The sequence below is a fragment of the Vicugna pacos genome, chromosome X (assembly GCF_048564905.1).
Source record: "Vicugna pacos chromosome X, VicPac4, whole genome shotgun sequence".
Classification (NCBI taxonomy): Eukaryota; Metazoa; Chordata; class Mammalia; order Artiodactyla; family Camelidae; genus Vicugna; species Vicugna pacos.
The window spans coordinates 24,867,741-24,884,049 of record NC_133023.1 but is presented as its reverse complement, the minus strand read 5'-3'; the positions used below and the strand labels follow the sequence as shown (position 1 = coordinate 24,884,049).

At 35.6% G+C, this 16,309-nt stretch overlaps 1 protein-coding gene across 3 annotated transcripts in view; it reads left to right on the top strand.

The window, feature by feature from the left end:
• The window catches only part of DMD (dystrophin), a 1,854,428-nt gene that overhangs the window by 593,647 nt on the left and 1,244,472 nt on the right, over window positions 1–16,309 (top strand). The gene's annotated exons all lie outside the window — the stretch shown is intronic.

Here is a 16,309-nt window from a genome sequence, read left to right as displayed (position 1 = left end):
TAGAATTTTTAACTGATCTTTTTTGTGGATATTCTCAACTAGACATTGTAGATAAGTTAGGTGTTATGTAAATCATTGGGTATATTAAAATGCTGGGAATATAATTTCGTAAATACAAAGGCTAGCATGAAAATCGTAAAAATGGTACAAGTTCATTTTCATTCCAATTATTACAATTCTAAGATTAGGAAAGAACATGAAAATCTGCCTTATGTGTCTACGCAGCATATGTTTAGGAACACAAGGAACACTTGACATTAGAATTTGCACATACAGGACTAGGGAAGCGGGGGAAGAACACATACATAAAAATAGCATGTCAGATGTTCTAGGCAAAGGAAGAAACACCTTGAGAAGTTATTCAAGTACCTTATTTGGGACTTTCAATACTTCCATGTTAATCCATGACTTATAACCTACTTTCGTAATTCCATAGTAAACCATGGGGCCTTTCTCCCTGGTCAAAGCTGCTTGGCTAAGTGAATGAACCCTCTTGTCCAGGGCTCAGCAAACTAAAGCCTGCAGGCTCAATCTAGCCTGTTACCAGTTTTTGTATGGTTCGTGAGGTAAGAACTTTTTTCACATCTTTAAATGGTTGAAAAAAATCAATAGAAGAGTATTTTGTGACATGGGAAAATGATCTGAGATTCAAAGATCCGTGTCCACAAATAAGGTTTTATCGAAACATAGCCAGATGCCTTCACGTATGTCTCGCCGGTGGTTGCTCTCCCATCACAAAGGCACAGCTGGGTAGTTGTAACAGAGCCTAAAACATTTACTATCTGGCTCCTTACAGAAAGAGTTTACTGAGCCTTATTGTAATCAAATGATTCTCAATATCTTTGAATATAGGCATTCTATTTGGGACAGTAACTTCCAAGGACCCTACTCATGACAGTAGTTCACATTTTAACATTTACTGATAGAGAAAGAACATGACAGCAAAAATAAATCAGTAACACTCTTGATGAATTTGCTTTTTATTAATCCTAATAGCATGGATATTAATTTGATGTGTTGAAAATGAGTCTACAGACAATGCTTAGTGGGCACATGGATTTATGGATCCTTTGCAACGACCTAACAGCTCTCCAGCAATCTCCCAAGCAGAGCAATATGGAAACCTAGTTGACTTACCCTCCTAACGTGTTAAGGGCCCTATCCTAATACAGATATTAGCCGAGCAAGTTGATTGATATCAACTTATGTCTTTAAAAGCTTATTCTTGGCTCCTGCTTGAAGAATGTATTGGGTTAGGAAAAAATGTGTTCTGAATACATTTTTGTTTTCAAGAAAGTCTGACTAGTGGTAAACTACTTTGTCTCCTAAATTCTGTTTGTATCATAATGTGCTCAGCACTTCTGGTAAGTGCTTGGAATGAGATGTCCAATTGGGAATATAAAGAATATATTACTTAAATAAAATCTAACAATTATTGAGGGTTTTATTATATACTCAGCACTAGATGAAATGCTTTTTATGCATAGCTCATTTATTCTTCCCACTAACCCTACAAAATAGGAATGGCTATTATTACTATTACATACAGCTTCAGAGTCCCCGAGCCAGGATGTCAGCTGAGGTCACGTGACTACAGAACCTGGACTGTGTACTAAAATGCTTCTTTAGTGGATAAATGACAAGGGTGGTCTTGTGTCTTGGTTTGCTTGAATAATCCCAAATTACACCTTTTGTCCTAACATAATTATATAAAGCACCAACTTACACTCTCAAATGTGGCCTGATTTGGACAGTACAATAACATGGACACTCTATTTAAGACTCTAGATTGAAAAATTTAGACCAAACAAAGAGAGCCAATGAGCAAACATTTAGAAGCAATTAAATTCAGTATGTGATAATTGTCTACAGGAAGGCATTTGCTTGAAATATTGTAATAGTTACAGAGGCGTCATGCAAACATGACCGAAAGCATCATGGTGGCTAGTGTTTCCCTCTTGTCCCAGGTGAGAACCACTAGCATTTAACTGCCAAGACTGTAGTCTTGACAGTCAACTGAATACTGATTTTTAAAAAATGATTTACTTTTTCATCTTCTTTGATACACTGCTGGCCCTACCCCTACCATGACTTGTTTTCCTCATTTTGCCTCATTCCTATGGTAGTAGGTCATAAATCCATCTTACTTCTTTATTTGAATTATCTCCACTCATTGATTCAAGTTTTGCTCTAAATAAATGACTTCAAAAAATCATAGCTCCGTATCTGACTGTTTCCCTCAAATTTCACTTTTATATCTGTCTTTAAAGCTACAATCTGGGTACTTCTACTTGTGCATCCAGCCGGTGCTTCAATTTTTATTTTTATCAATTGCAAACATTTGTTACTTCCAATTAACCACACCTAGTTACTCACACACTGCACACATATTTTAGTTATTAGAATTCATTGCCTTTGTGCCTAAAAGAGTAGTGAATATTGGAAAAATCATGGACTTTGGAATCAGAATTACTCAGGTTTGAAATTTGCCTCTTTTAATTACTAGCTTTTGATCCCCAGCAAATAACCTGATATCTCTACCTCAAATTCAATATCCTCACTTTATGAAGCACTAAGTGTGAGGATTAAGTAAGAAGCATTTACTGCTGTTGCCTGTAAGATTGTAAGAATTCAGTAAATGCAATAGCTATTGTTCTTGTTCTATTAGGATGGATGGTGGTGGAGGTGGCGGTGGTGGTGATAGTGAAGGTGATGGTGGCGGACAAGGTAGAGATGGTGGTCATGCACTAGTGTGAAAAAAAATCCCATAATAAGCATCAAGCTTAACATATATAACCAAAAATTACCTTCTCATCTTCTTCATAATATAATTCACCACCTGACTTCTCAATTTCTGTCATTTTCTTTTCTTTTTATTTATTACTACATTATATTATTGGGCAAGTAATGTCATTTTAGTCATTTTCCAATCATTCTAACTGCCAACTCCATAACCTAAGCTGTATACCTCCCTGTGGCGAGATTTGCCTCCCCCTCCACTGACCTTTCTGATTAATCTGCCTCAAATTAATATGTCTAAATTGTTGCTTTTATGCTGACCCTCCAGACCTGAGATCCCCATAACTCCAGTTCCTCTGCAATAAAACACAAGCCCCTTCTTATGATATTCATTATTTTTCTCCTCTCAATTTTACGTCTAGCTTCCCACAGATCTTTCTACTTGGAAAGATTAATTTACATTCCATTCCATTCTTTTTGCTATATGCCTTAATGTCACCCACATACAGTTTTCTCATCACCAATTACCATAAAGGAATCTTGTTATCAGATTTATATATTACTTAGATTCCATATATAGTACCATGCATAAAATGAAAAATAAAAAATATTTGTTGAAAGAGTAATACAGTCTAATTAATTATGATAACTAAAAGTTTATTTTCCAGTAACATTTAAGAATTCTATCTAATTCTTCTTAATAATAAACAAATGAACATTCTAATAATCTTTAGTATTCTAATTTTACACATTAGTATATCATTATTTACTCAAAACTATTAAGGGATTTTAAATTCAGCTCTGTACCACACTGTAGTTTCTTAATTATCTAAGGTATATTTAGTTGATTCTTTAATAATCATGCAGTTTCTACATTTGTCGCATTTACTGCATAAATTGTCTTCCTTACAGTAACATATACAAGAGTGTTTGAAGATCTTGGGTCACAAGGTAATTATTTCTAACAGTAAATTATCCCTACACTTCAGTGATATTATTTAACGTATAGGTAATTATCAGACTAGGTTAAAACTAGATCAATTAGGTAATTGGGATTTATCAAGATTAGTTCCTAATCATGTAGCAGTTATTTTAAGAGACTTCACAAAAGCATTCTACATTTTGTATCATCCAGTTGAAAACAATGGCAAATTAAATCTTTTTTTAAGTAAATGCCATCTCAATAAAGATAACTTTTTCAGCTTTAGTGTTATCTTTGACCGCAAGGGAAGTATAGAGGCACTTAGAAATACCTAAATTCAATGAATTTCTTCGTCTTCTCCTGGGTAAGTAGACAGTCTTGTTTGCTTCTCTGACTGGGTACCCCCCTGCTTACTATTTCTATTTTTCAGATTAATTGTGTTTTTTCTTTTTATGTCTACTTCCTGGATGATGTTGGTTTATGTCACATCCTTGGAAGGAAGTTATATAAGACCTCTGTTTTTGCAATTTTATGAGATTAATGCCTGAACTATTTTTATTTTAGACATTTATTTTAACTTTGACTCCCAGATTATAATCTGGAAGTTGTAAGCTAGAATCTAACTACATGATTACTGTACTGAAAGGTTAATTTTAAAATTTTCCATGTGATAAATTGATCCTAAAATACTTGAGGTGTTGGTCTCAGTAATAATATTTTTTGCCCCTTGGCATAGAAAAATAAAACTTTGCTTCTTTTATCTAAGGAAACTAGACTCTAGTCCACAGTTACAGGTTAATTGAGGTCCAGAAAGGTTAAATAACTTGCTTTCCATTGCAAAATGAGGACTAGTGCTGAGTCTCCTAATTTCCATTCCAGTGATATAGTTGCAATGCCCTATTTCTTTTTATGTATTAGAGTCAAATGACCTTCGTCACAAACTCAAATTTCAGTTTAGAAGCTATTTTTGGTGAAGAGTATAAACCTTCCAGACGTTCCAAAAACAGGTAACCATCTATCTGAAGGTTCAAAAAGTTGTTTTGTCATAGAGTAAGTCAACAATAAGTCAGTATATTTTGAAGACTATAGGAATGTTAATTGTAAAGGCATGCCGAGTGACCAGAGAGCACTTAGCACAGTGATACTCATAGTGCAGTGCATGAAACAGCAGTGTCACTTGGGGGCTCATTAGAAATGCAGATTTAGGGGGGGCGCTCTCCAAACTTTCTGAATCAGAAACTTTACAAATGGGCCCAGGAATCTTTTCACAGGCTCTCCGGCTTAAAGTTTGAGAACCCTTGCACAAAGAACAGTGGGTCTCATACTTCAGCATGTATCAGAATCATCTGGAGGACTTGTTAAAAGGCAGATTACTAATCTCCACCAGAGTTTCTGATTCAGCAGATCTGAAGTGGTGCCTGAGAATCTTAATTTCTAACAAGTTCCCAGGTGATGCTGATGCAGCTGATTCAGGGCCCACATTTTGGAAATGAGTGCACTAGAGAGCATCATGTTAGTTACGAGCTGACTCTTGCTTCTCATTCCTCAAACTGGCCCCAGTGGTATAAAGTATCTTCTCCAGGCTTGGCTAATGATACCAGATAAGATGCTACACAAGATGTAGCATCTTGTAACACCTCTATTGCAGTATGGTGAAGTAATCTTTTCATACGCCTGTTTCACACTCTAGACTCAAAGCTTCCCTGGGCAAGGGTGCATATCATACTCCTGACCTGTTATGGCACCTTCTGTATGGGAGATGCCCAATATATGTTTTGAATTGAAATGCACTGTAATGGGAACTGATCCTTATAAGATGCTATACATAGTTATGGATGTCTAGCTGTAGAGGTTGTATGAACATGTACTCTTCCACAATGCAAGGCTCAAAGGGACACCAACAGAGAGGAAGATAAGGCCATATTCCCAGAACCATGATATACAGTTTTGTTTGTTCCCTGAGTAAAGCAAATGGGAGTCACAATTATTCATCTAAAAGAAGAAGCAGACCTGAGTGCAGAGAAAAGTTGATTTTTAATCAGAAAATCTGAACTACTGCTATTCCCTTATTTCTGATTCTTTCCTTCACCCTCTCATATTCTTCATCAAGTGCTGAAACTGCTCTCAGCAAGGTCGCCAGAGAACTCCTTAATTGTCAGTTCCAAAGGTCGCTCTTCAGTTCTTATCCTTCTTGACCTTTGTGCTGTGCTTGACAGTGGTGATTAGTTCCTTCTTGAAATTTTCCTCCTTTTCATTTTCTGAACATTGTTCTCTCCTCTTTCTTTTCTCCTCCTGGCTTTTCAACTGTATGTTCTCAGTCTCCTCTTCCCTATCCCTTTCATGTTGTTCTCCAAAAGACTCAAATTTTGGCTTTATTTTCTTCTCATAACACTTTCTTTTCCAGGGCAGTATCACTTATAATCTTGCTTTTATCAGCCATTTATATCTGATAATTTCCAAATTAATGTCTCTAGCTTAACCTCCTTCTCGATGCTCACATTTGTGCCATCCATTTTTTTTTTTTGGAGGAAAGTATTTCCACCTGGACCTCTAACAGAAATCACAAATGAGGTTCTGCAGTTTAGACAACTCAGAGTTAGAGAGTGTCGCATAGTTCCTAAAAAAAAGCACCTTCTGGACTTGTGCAGTGCACAACCTGTGCAGCCATTCACAATGGTCCCGATAGCTGCTACCCTCCAAGGATGCCTACTACATTCTCTTTACATCCTTCCTTTACATCCAGGCTGCCTTCCCCCTAGTTCAGTCTCTGATAGTTTTCTGCATGAAATTCTTAACTGATTTCTCTGCCTCCACTCTCACCCTTCTTATCCATACTCTTCACAGCCTTCTAAGGGATGTCTTAAAATGGTGTTTTAATTAGATCATTCCTCTGCCCATGATTCTTGAATTGCATGGCACAGAAATTGCTCTCTGATCTTTGGCTGCCTGACTCTCCAGGTTCACTCACTTCTCCCCTACCCATTTTTTTAAATATGCTAGTGCTACTGAAAATAGTCTGCAAACTGTTTATTACCAGCACACAATGAGCTAAGAAGCTGGAGGCAGCATATAAATCAATGCACTGCTTCCTCTTTCAAGAAAGTTTTGCAGTTACAAAAAATCAAATGAAATTGTATGCTTTGTGACTGATTTGATTTATGCTCTCGTGACTTTTCTTGTCAGAGACTACTTACAGGTAGTTTACAGATTGCCCACAAACTGCATTTCAAGTGGCACTGCCCTCTGCTCAGCTTTAATGAACCACTGTCTGATCTCCAAATTCTCTATATTCCCTCCACTCGTTTCTTTGCACTTACTGTTCTCCGTATGGAAGGTTTTCTTTTCCTGACTTTCCGTTTTCTAGCTCCCAGATGTCTTTTCCCCAACTAACTACTTTCTCTCTCTCTCTGGGAACCTAACCTCCCAGGCAATTCTCAGCCTTGCTAATACTTCCATTAAAACACTTGGATAGACATTTCTCCAAAGAAGACATACAGATGGCCAATGGAAACACGAAAAGAAGCCCAATATCGCTAATTATGAGAGGAATGCAAATCAAAACTACAATGAGGTATCACCTCACAAGGTCAGAATGGCCATCATTAAAAAGTCTACAAATAATGAATACTGGGAGAGGATGTGGAGAAAAAGGAACCCTCCTATACTGTTGGTGGAAATGTAAATTGGTGCAGCTGCTATGGAGAACAGTGTGGAGGTTCCTAAAAAAAGTGAAGATAGACTTACCATGTGATCTGTCAGTCCCACTCCTGGGCATATATCTGGAGAAAACTATAATTTGAAATGATACATGCACCCCAATGTTTATAGCAACACTATTATAATAGCCAAGACATGGAAGCCACCTAAATGTCCATTGACAGATGAGTAGATTAAGAAGTTATGGTGTGTGTGTATGTATGTATATATATGTGTATATATGTGTGTGTGTGTATATATATGTATATAAATATATATAATGTGTGTGTGTATATATATAATGGAATATTACTCAGCCATAAAAAGAATGAAATAATGTCATTTGGAGCAACATGGATGGACCTAGAGATTATCATACTAAGTGAAGTAAGTCAGACAGAGAAAGACAAATATCATATAATATCACTTATATGTGGAATCTAAAAAAGTGATACAAATGAATTTATTTACAAACCAGAAATAGACTCACAGACATAGAAAACAAACTTATGGTTACCAAAGGGGAAAGAGGGGGAGGGACAAATTAGGAGTTTGGGATTAACAGATACACACTACTGTATATAAAATAGATAAACAACAAGGCCCCACTGTATAGCACAGGAAATATTCACTATCTTGTAATAACCCATAATGGAAAAAATCTGAAAACTTACATATATATACTGAATCATGTTGCTGAACACCTGAAACTAACACATTATAAATCAACTATACTTCAATTACGTTTTTAAAAAAATAATACAGCTTATTGTACATACATTATGCTTGAATAAAGTTAAGTTTAAAAAAAGACTTGTAAAATTTTATTGTAATGATTTTGTTTTTACATATTTGTATCTCAAGTAAACTCCTTGAGGGCAGGCTCCATTTATTTTCGACTCTAGACCTACAGCACTTAACACAGAAGTTAACACATTGTAGGTATTCAGTAAATAGTCATGGGATAGTAAATGGGTATTTGTCAGTCTTGTCAGGAATACAGAAATTACTCTAGGTGTTTGAGAGGGAGAAAACATAACACAGGGAATTGGTGAAGCAGGTGGTAAAAAGCTAGGAAGCAGTACAGAGGATAGTGAGGCAACTCAAAACACTAACATCATCATTAAGCTGCTCATATCCCTTGGGTTGGAGGAATAATGCAGGGAGGATGATACTAGAGCCCCAAAGTTGGGACCTTCCAATAGGGAATAGCAGTGTCAGGACTGCCAGGCGAGAGCTTGGGCCTATGGAGGGAGAGATCGTTCAGAGGAAACTGAAGCTGAAGTGGAGATGAAGCTGCTCTAGAAATGCCAGCAAATGTGGAATGTGAAGGAACTTCTCTTTTCTCTTCCTTCCATCCTCAAGTATTCTGCCAGTGAATTGGAAGCCAGAGGGCAAACAGTGGCAGGAAATATTTGTCCCTCTGATACAGAGAGGACAAGAGAAACATGGGGAATGGATCCCAGCGAGCAGATGGGCCATGACTGCACAGAGATGGATTCTGGCCTTGTAGCTTCCACTCATCAGCTGTGTGACTAAAGCAAGTCACTTAATCTCACTCAGAATATATTTCTTCACCTCTAAAATGTAATTTATATGGCTTTCCTCATTTGCCCTCATACTGTGGAAATTTTTTTATATGTGTCTCTTTGTTTAATTGAAGTATAGTCAGTTACAGTGTGCCAATTTCTGGTGTACAGCATGTTTCAGTCATACATATACATACATATAATTGTTTTCATATTCTTTTTCATTATAGGCAACTACAAGATATTGAATATAGTTCCCTGTGCTATATACAGAAGACATTTTTTAATCTGTTTTATATATAGTAGTTAGTATTTGCACATCTCAGACTCCCAAGTTACCCTTCCCACCCCCTCCTTCCTGGTAACTATAAGTTTGTTTACTATGTCTGTTTCTGTTTTATAGATAAGTTCATTAGTGTCTCTTTTTTTGTTTTTCTTTTTCCTTTCTTTTTTTCTTTTTTCTTTTTTTTTAGATTCTACATATGAATATATCATATGGTGGTTTTCTTTCTCTTTCTGGCTTACTTCACTTAGACTGATGATCTCCAGGTCGATCTATGTTGCTGCAAATGGCATTATTTTATCCTTTTTTATGGCTGAGTAATATTCCATTTTGTGTGTGTGTCTGTGTGTGTGTACACCAGTTTCTTTATCCAGTCATTTGTCAGTGGATATTTATGTTATTTCCATGTCTTGGCTATTATAATAGTGCTGCTATGAACATTGGGGTGCATGTATCTTTTGAGTTTGAGTTCCCTCTGGATATATACCCAGGAGTGGGATTGCTGGATCATATAGTAAATCTATGTCTCTCTTGATGATTATTTAGGTAAGAATATATATCTTCTCCCCAGGAGAAAGTTGAGTCCCCAATTATTATTTTAGAAGAGATATCTTTCCATCACCACATTTATGTTATGATAGAAAATATTCTGACATCTTCTGGGAATATTCTTATTCTGATGTCTTCCCTATTAAGAAACATATCTCTATAAATCAACACACATTGTGCCACTACAGATATACACAATGATTTCTGGCTCCTGTGGACTAAATTGTGCCTAACACCCTCAACATGCATGTCTTGAAGCCCTAACCCCAATTTGATGTTACTTGGAAATGGGGTTTTGGGGAGATAATTAGGTTTAGAAGAGGTCATGAGGGTGGGGCCTTCATGATGAGATTAGTGTCATTATCAGATGAAGCATAGGAGAGCTTGTTTTATCTTCTCCCTGTTATGTGAGGGTACAATGATAAGGTGACCATGTACAAACCAGGAAAAGAGCTCTTAACAGAAAGTTACTGTGCTGACACCTTGATCTTGAAATTCTGGCTTCAAGAACTGTGAGAAAAATAAATATCTATTGTTTAAGCCACTCATCTCTAGTGTTTCGTTATATCAGCATGAGCTGAGTAAGACACTGGCTTTGTAGAGCAGTGAGTTTTGCTTTGGGTTTTAACTAAAGTTCATAGAGATACTCATTAAAAGAAGAAGATAGGTTGAAACAATTCATGATCCTGGTGAAGTGGCAGTGGGGCAGTGAGTACACATCAGATCTAAATGGCTTTCTGCATTACGTTAGATAGTTTCTGAACCTTGACTGGAAGTTATTTAAACTTTAAAGACCCACAACATAAAAGCATACTGAAGTCCTTTAAACTCAGCAAGCTTTCACACTAAGAGTATTTAATGTTTAACTTGCCTCCCACAAGGTCCAAGGAACCACCCCATGTATGGAGGAGTTCTTTGAACACTCCTGTAGTCAATATGAATCCAAAGTATTTCAAGACTGTAGTGACAGCAACATTAGTTTCCTTACTGATTTTCCTATTCATTCAACAATATTTAATAGGTCACTATGATTTGTAAAGCATTCCGGTTGCCACGACAAAGAACCATACTTAGACTTTCCCTCAGAAAGCTTGTATTCTAGTAGTATAAACTATGTCATGAAGACGTACCAAGAAAGTATTAGAAAAGTCATAAGGAAGAAAAAAGCTCACTTCCTGCTTGAGAGTTGAGCATGGAAAGCTCATGGAGACATTAGCATCTAATTGGACACTTAAAGAATAGGGCATTTTGAACTCAAGGTGAGGGAAAAGGATGATTCGGATACAGGCTGCCCTATAAGTCTGTATATAAGTGATACTTACACAGGAGTGTAGACTTCAGTCTGATCATGGAATGCCAGTGCATATTTTTGAAAAAAAGCCAACTCAATATGGCTACCGTGAATCACACCGTTTTGGCTGCACATAAGTGTTAGGAGAGATTGACCATTTCAGCTTCACTCTATAGAGCAGGAAGGGAGTCAGCAAATTTTTTCTCTGAGGATTCAGACAGTCACTATTTTAGGCTTGTGCATCACAGAATTTCGTTTGCAAGTACTCAACTCTCCTTCTGTAGGGAGAAAGCAACCATTAGCAACATGTGAATGATGAGTGTAGCTGTGTTCCAATAAAACTTTATTTATAAAAATGAGTGGCGAGCCAAATTTCTCCCCGAACCATTGTTTGCCTGCTCCTGTGATAAAGGGTGCAATGGATGACATTATTTTTTCTTGGTAATTTTTAGTATTTGTTTCTTTGTCTTAATAGTTTTCTTTGCAGTTTTTATTCCTATAGTTACAAGAATGGCTTTTACTTGATCAGGCCTTAACAAAACACTGAAACAAATATCTCTACTCTCACAGGAGAAGGTGAGAGATGGCTCAAGGGCTGACTTAAATCCAGCAGGAAAATCATGAAAAGCACTAATCACAGTACCTAACGTATGTGGTTTATGCCATATGTCAAGCGCTCTTCTAAATATTTTGCACATATTAACATGCTCAGCTATTAAAATAGTAGTATAAAGTAGTTTTTTAAATTATTGCCCTTCTTTGCCAAAGGGAACAATGAGTCACAGAAAGGTCAGGTGACTTGTTCTAGGTCACATAGTTTACAGAAAGCAGTATAGTCAGGATGTGAACCCAGCCATCAAGCACAGGATGCTGCCTTCTTAAACTCTATGTCATATCATCTATAGTGAGAAACTAAATGTGATTTCATCAAATTGTTTAGCTGAAAATAAAAGCTTCCCTGAGACTGTTTATGAATTTGTTGAGGTCTGTCTGTGGAAACCAGACACTTACCCTAAATCATGGCTGTTCCAACTTCTAAGTCTAATAGATTCTATAAGCATTTGGCTATCTTTAAATAAAGAGCTTTTTCAGTGAAAAAAAAAATCTTTCAAAGTTAGATGTCTTTTTTCAGCATCAAGGCATAAATGGGAGTCCCATATAATTGAACTGTTTTTCCAAGTGGGAGATTTCTAGTGCTAACTATCGTCTTAACTCTACTATATGTTATAAGCAACAACCTTTGTCATCTACGCTTAGTCAGTGCTAACATCAGAAAACACATCAGCAGATTGGAAAGTTGGGGATTTTAGGAAATTAAGGAAAATTCCAGAGTAAAAATAAACTGGGAAAAGTAACTATTTCATTATGCCATGAGGGTATGAATTACTCAACTAAGTATCATCGTTTAGGTTAATAATAATGTTGAGAATTAATGTCCTAATGTTAGAGATGCCAGTCAAATTCTGATATGGTCCAAAATAGTGCAGTTATAACCATCAGACTACGTCTAGCCACAAACAGGAAGTTTGTGTTGACTTTTCCTTAATATTTTAAAAAATGGTTTCCCTTTCATTTGGAACAAAGGAAGATAAGTGTAGTGTAATGTAAATCTTCGGATTCAGACAAAGCTGGGTTTGAATCTTAACTCCATGCTTCACTGTGTATTGAAAATAAAGATTTCTAAAGCTCTCTGTTCATGATGTATCTTTGAAAATGAATGTTATAACAAATAGCCTACGTGGTTATCATGGGAGATGGGTTAATAATTTGCTTTATGAAAGCATGTGACATGAACAAGATGTTTAAAATGCTATTTTTTTCCTTTGAATTTGATTGAATGTTAACATTTTTAAACAACTTAAGCTAGATGGTACAGGAATGTAATTATAGGCAGATTTATAGAGCACGAGTGTCCACATGTTTATTAACATTCAAAAATGAGGTAAAATTAATAAACTTTGGGAAAGCTCCTGAGTTTAAAAATCCAGAATGCTACTGCATTATTTAGATTAAGTGTGTCTTCCCAAATCAAAGGCATTTCTCAAGGGAATCCTCTGTATTGTGACTTCAGGATGCTTTTGTGCATGTGTGTACTAAATGGCTGAAGGCATTTAACTGTGTATCTGAGAGTGTCTTACTAACATGTTCTTTTTTCACCATTTTATCTGTATCTTTGGACATTTTATGTTTCTCTGTAAGAGATCTCCCATGAAAAATCCATTTGTCACCATGTTATCGTTATGTAGATAAGAAAATAAAAGAGAAGCCAAATTGAGGCCCAGACACGCTGTGAAAGGGAATGTGCACCCTCTAGTGCCCACATTTATTTCTCACAAGGGCACATACAGCTTTTCTTTTTGATTTCATCATTTTAAATAAACATCAAATTTGATTTTAAAATAAATGGCTCAGGGTTTTCAGCTTGAGCATATTACATAGTATGATCATGGATTTATTACTATGACAAGATTTCATCTATCACTTAAAAGACTATTTCTATTAACCTATGTTAAGATGATTTTCTTGCCAAGAACTGTGTTTCAAAGGGACTTTCAGTTTACTGAAAATGAAAAATAGGCTCCAGGCATCTGTGGCTTAGCAACATTTTATTTCCAGTCCTCTGGGTCATGCAGTTTTTATCCATGTGCTTTCATACTCCTGGGCTTTCTAACTAATTCCTCTAATCTAGCTGGTTCTGACATCATAGAATTTGGGGAATTTCCTTAGTTTTTAAGGTGTGCTTCCCTGAGAGTTCTATTAACAGAAAATGTAAAAGGGACTTCTTTTCAAACATACCACATCTTATAAATAAATATTACCAATGTATATTTAAATGATTGAGATTTGTTACCAAATTAAGGTAAGAAGATTATTTGAAAGTTTTTTTTAACCTACCCTATTTTAGTCTTTTTACATTTTGCAGAGAAACTTTTTTTTTTTTGGTTTTATTCTGTTCAGTACAATCAACTATCCTAGAGGTACAAAGATTAATATCAGTGCTAGATAACTCATCGAGTTTTCTGGCATTTATAGCTTAAAAATATTAAATTGTTGGATTTGTATTCAAGGGCATATATTTTGAAAGGCAGTAGTTTGGTTTGCCATAATTGACAATGAAGAAGATGCATGATTTTAAGGATAAATTTTATGTTTTGGACTAGAATTCAGATTTTGAAGCACATGTTAAATAGGCATATTTTAGGACCAGGTAAACTACACAGGAATTGATTTTTTAGTATCTTTTAAAGATGCATTTCAGTGCAATCTGGAATCATTAAATTTTACTGTACTGAAATGTATTGTTTTATGTGTGATGTGCTTAAACTTACACATATAAAACTAGAAATACATTTAAGCTTGTAAATAAGATCATACAAACATAAGGAAAACTGATTATTTGATAAGACTATTAATGTAGCAAGTTTATATTCACGAAGGATGCTGTTCTTTCCCATTTGTCATATTTTGTTTCTGGTGCTGTGTAAACTGTTGAAAGTGCTTGTAGGGTTCTTATTATAAACAGGAATTATAACATCCTTCGATGTTATTTGATTGCTAGATGAACAGACTAATGTAATTGGAACATCAAAGCTGCAGTGTAAGCAAAGCTGACCTCAGCTTTCTATCTCAGGTCAAAATCTCTTTAATTAGTGAGGTAAATAAACACACATTTAAGAGTAACCAAAAAAGGATTCTTTGTTAGTTTGTATTTTAAGACCAGTTTGATGGACACTTTTAAATTGTTGTAGCTTAAAGGAAGAAGTAAAGGAAGGTCAGAGAAAGTAAGTCATGTGCCCAAGGGAAAAGCATAAAGATTTAAGATGAGGAATCAAAACCTGTGACACCTGACTTTCCATTCAGTGATTTTCCACTGCACCATATTTATTTTATATTTAAGGTACACACATACGTACACATACAAACACATTCACACACATTACAGAAAATTAAGGCAATCACATGGCCCCCCTCCCTCCAAGGAAAGCATGCCTACACTGTACAAACACACACAGACACAACACACACATCTGTGTGTGTATATACAAACTAATTTGATTTGGGGGGAGGTAGTTATCTAAATGTTAACTTGTTTTCTCCTGGTTAAATAGGACTTACCCCTTTAATAATAATGAATAATGCTAAAAGTACAATAATTACTATGTACTCAGCACATCTCAAAACCCTAAAAAGACTTTATATTTTAGCACTGAGGGTTTATATTGATTTAAAAAAATTTAAAAAGTATTTCATTTGATATTTTATAAGATCTTTCTGGTTAAAATTTAATTTATATTCTGTTTTTTCAGTTTTTAAAAGGAAGTAATATGTGGAAACATGTGGAAGGGAGGGACCAGTTTCCCCAGAAAGAAGGCTGAAGGAGTAAGAGTAGGGAGAAATTAATTAAAAAAAAAAAACCTTCACAGAAGTTGTATGTCTGGAACTAAGTCTTGAAAGATGACTAGGAGTTCATCAGATGATGTACAGTCTGGATAGAAGCCATATACCAATGGGATTAAAATGTGTTCTCACTTTCTAGAGCTCTGAAGAAGAAAGATGATTATTAAAAATAGATAATAAACAAAATTTTTAAATCTTACCTCACCTCCAGGAAGATTTCTTCCACATTGTAGTACTAGTACAAAAAAAAAAAAGTCAGAGTTTTGTTTCTGTGATCATGAAAACATGTGTTCTAGCTAGTTAACATGTACATTAAAAATTTGGTTTGTTAAGTCACCTGGTCTAGGCCTAGAACAGATATGCAAATATGCAAGAGTTAACATATTTTACAAATGTTACTACTTTACTTTCAGGCTGCTAATCATGTGTTTGTATAAAATTCTATGTGCAGAGATGTTTAAAGATGTAAAATGGCCATTCATAACCTAGCTCACTAATGAAATTAAGTTAAGTCTGGGAGCTTGGAGCATTTCTCCTTTCAAAGTTTACACATTTAGGATTAATGAGTTCCAAATGGTATACTGAAAGTGAGTGAATTAGTTTATGTAATTGTGTCATCTTAGTTAAATACTTTATGTGGCTGTCACTATATTACCAGAACACAGTCAGTGCCCATTAAGAGGCTCTTCTGACAGAATTAGCACAGTTATCGTATAGCACAAGTTCCATGTAATGATATACTATTGACAATTCAAAATTGACAACTTTTAAAACTTTTAACACCTGCGCACAGACATATATCTCCCAATTTTGAACACAAGGGAGTGTAACTGATCTTTATGGGAAATTCAACTGGAGGAAGTAGAGTCAATTTATACATGATCTTGTGGGAAAACTTTGAC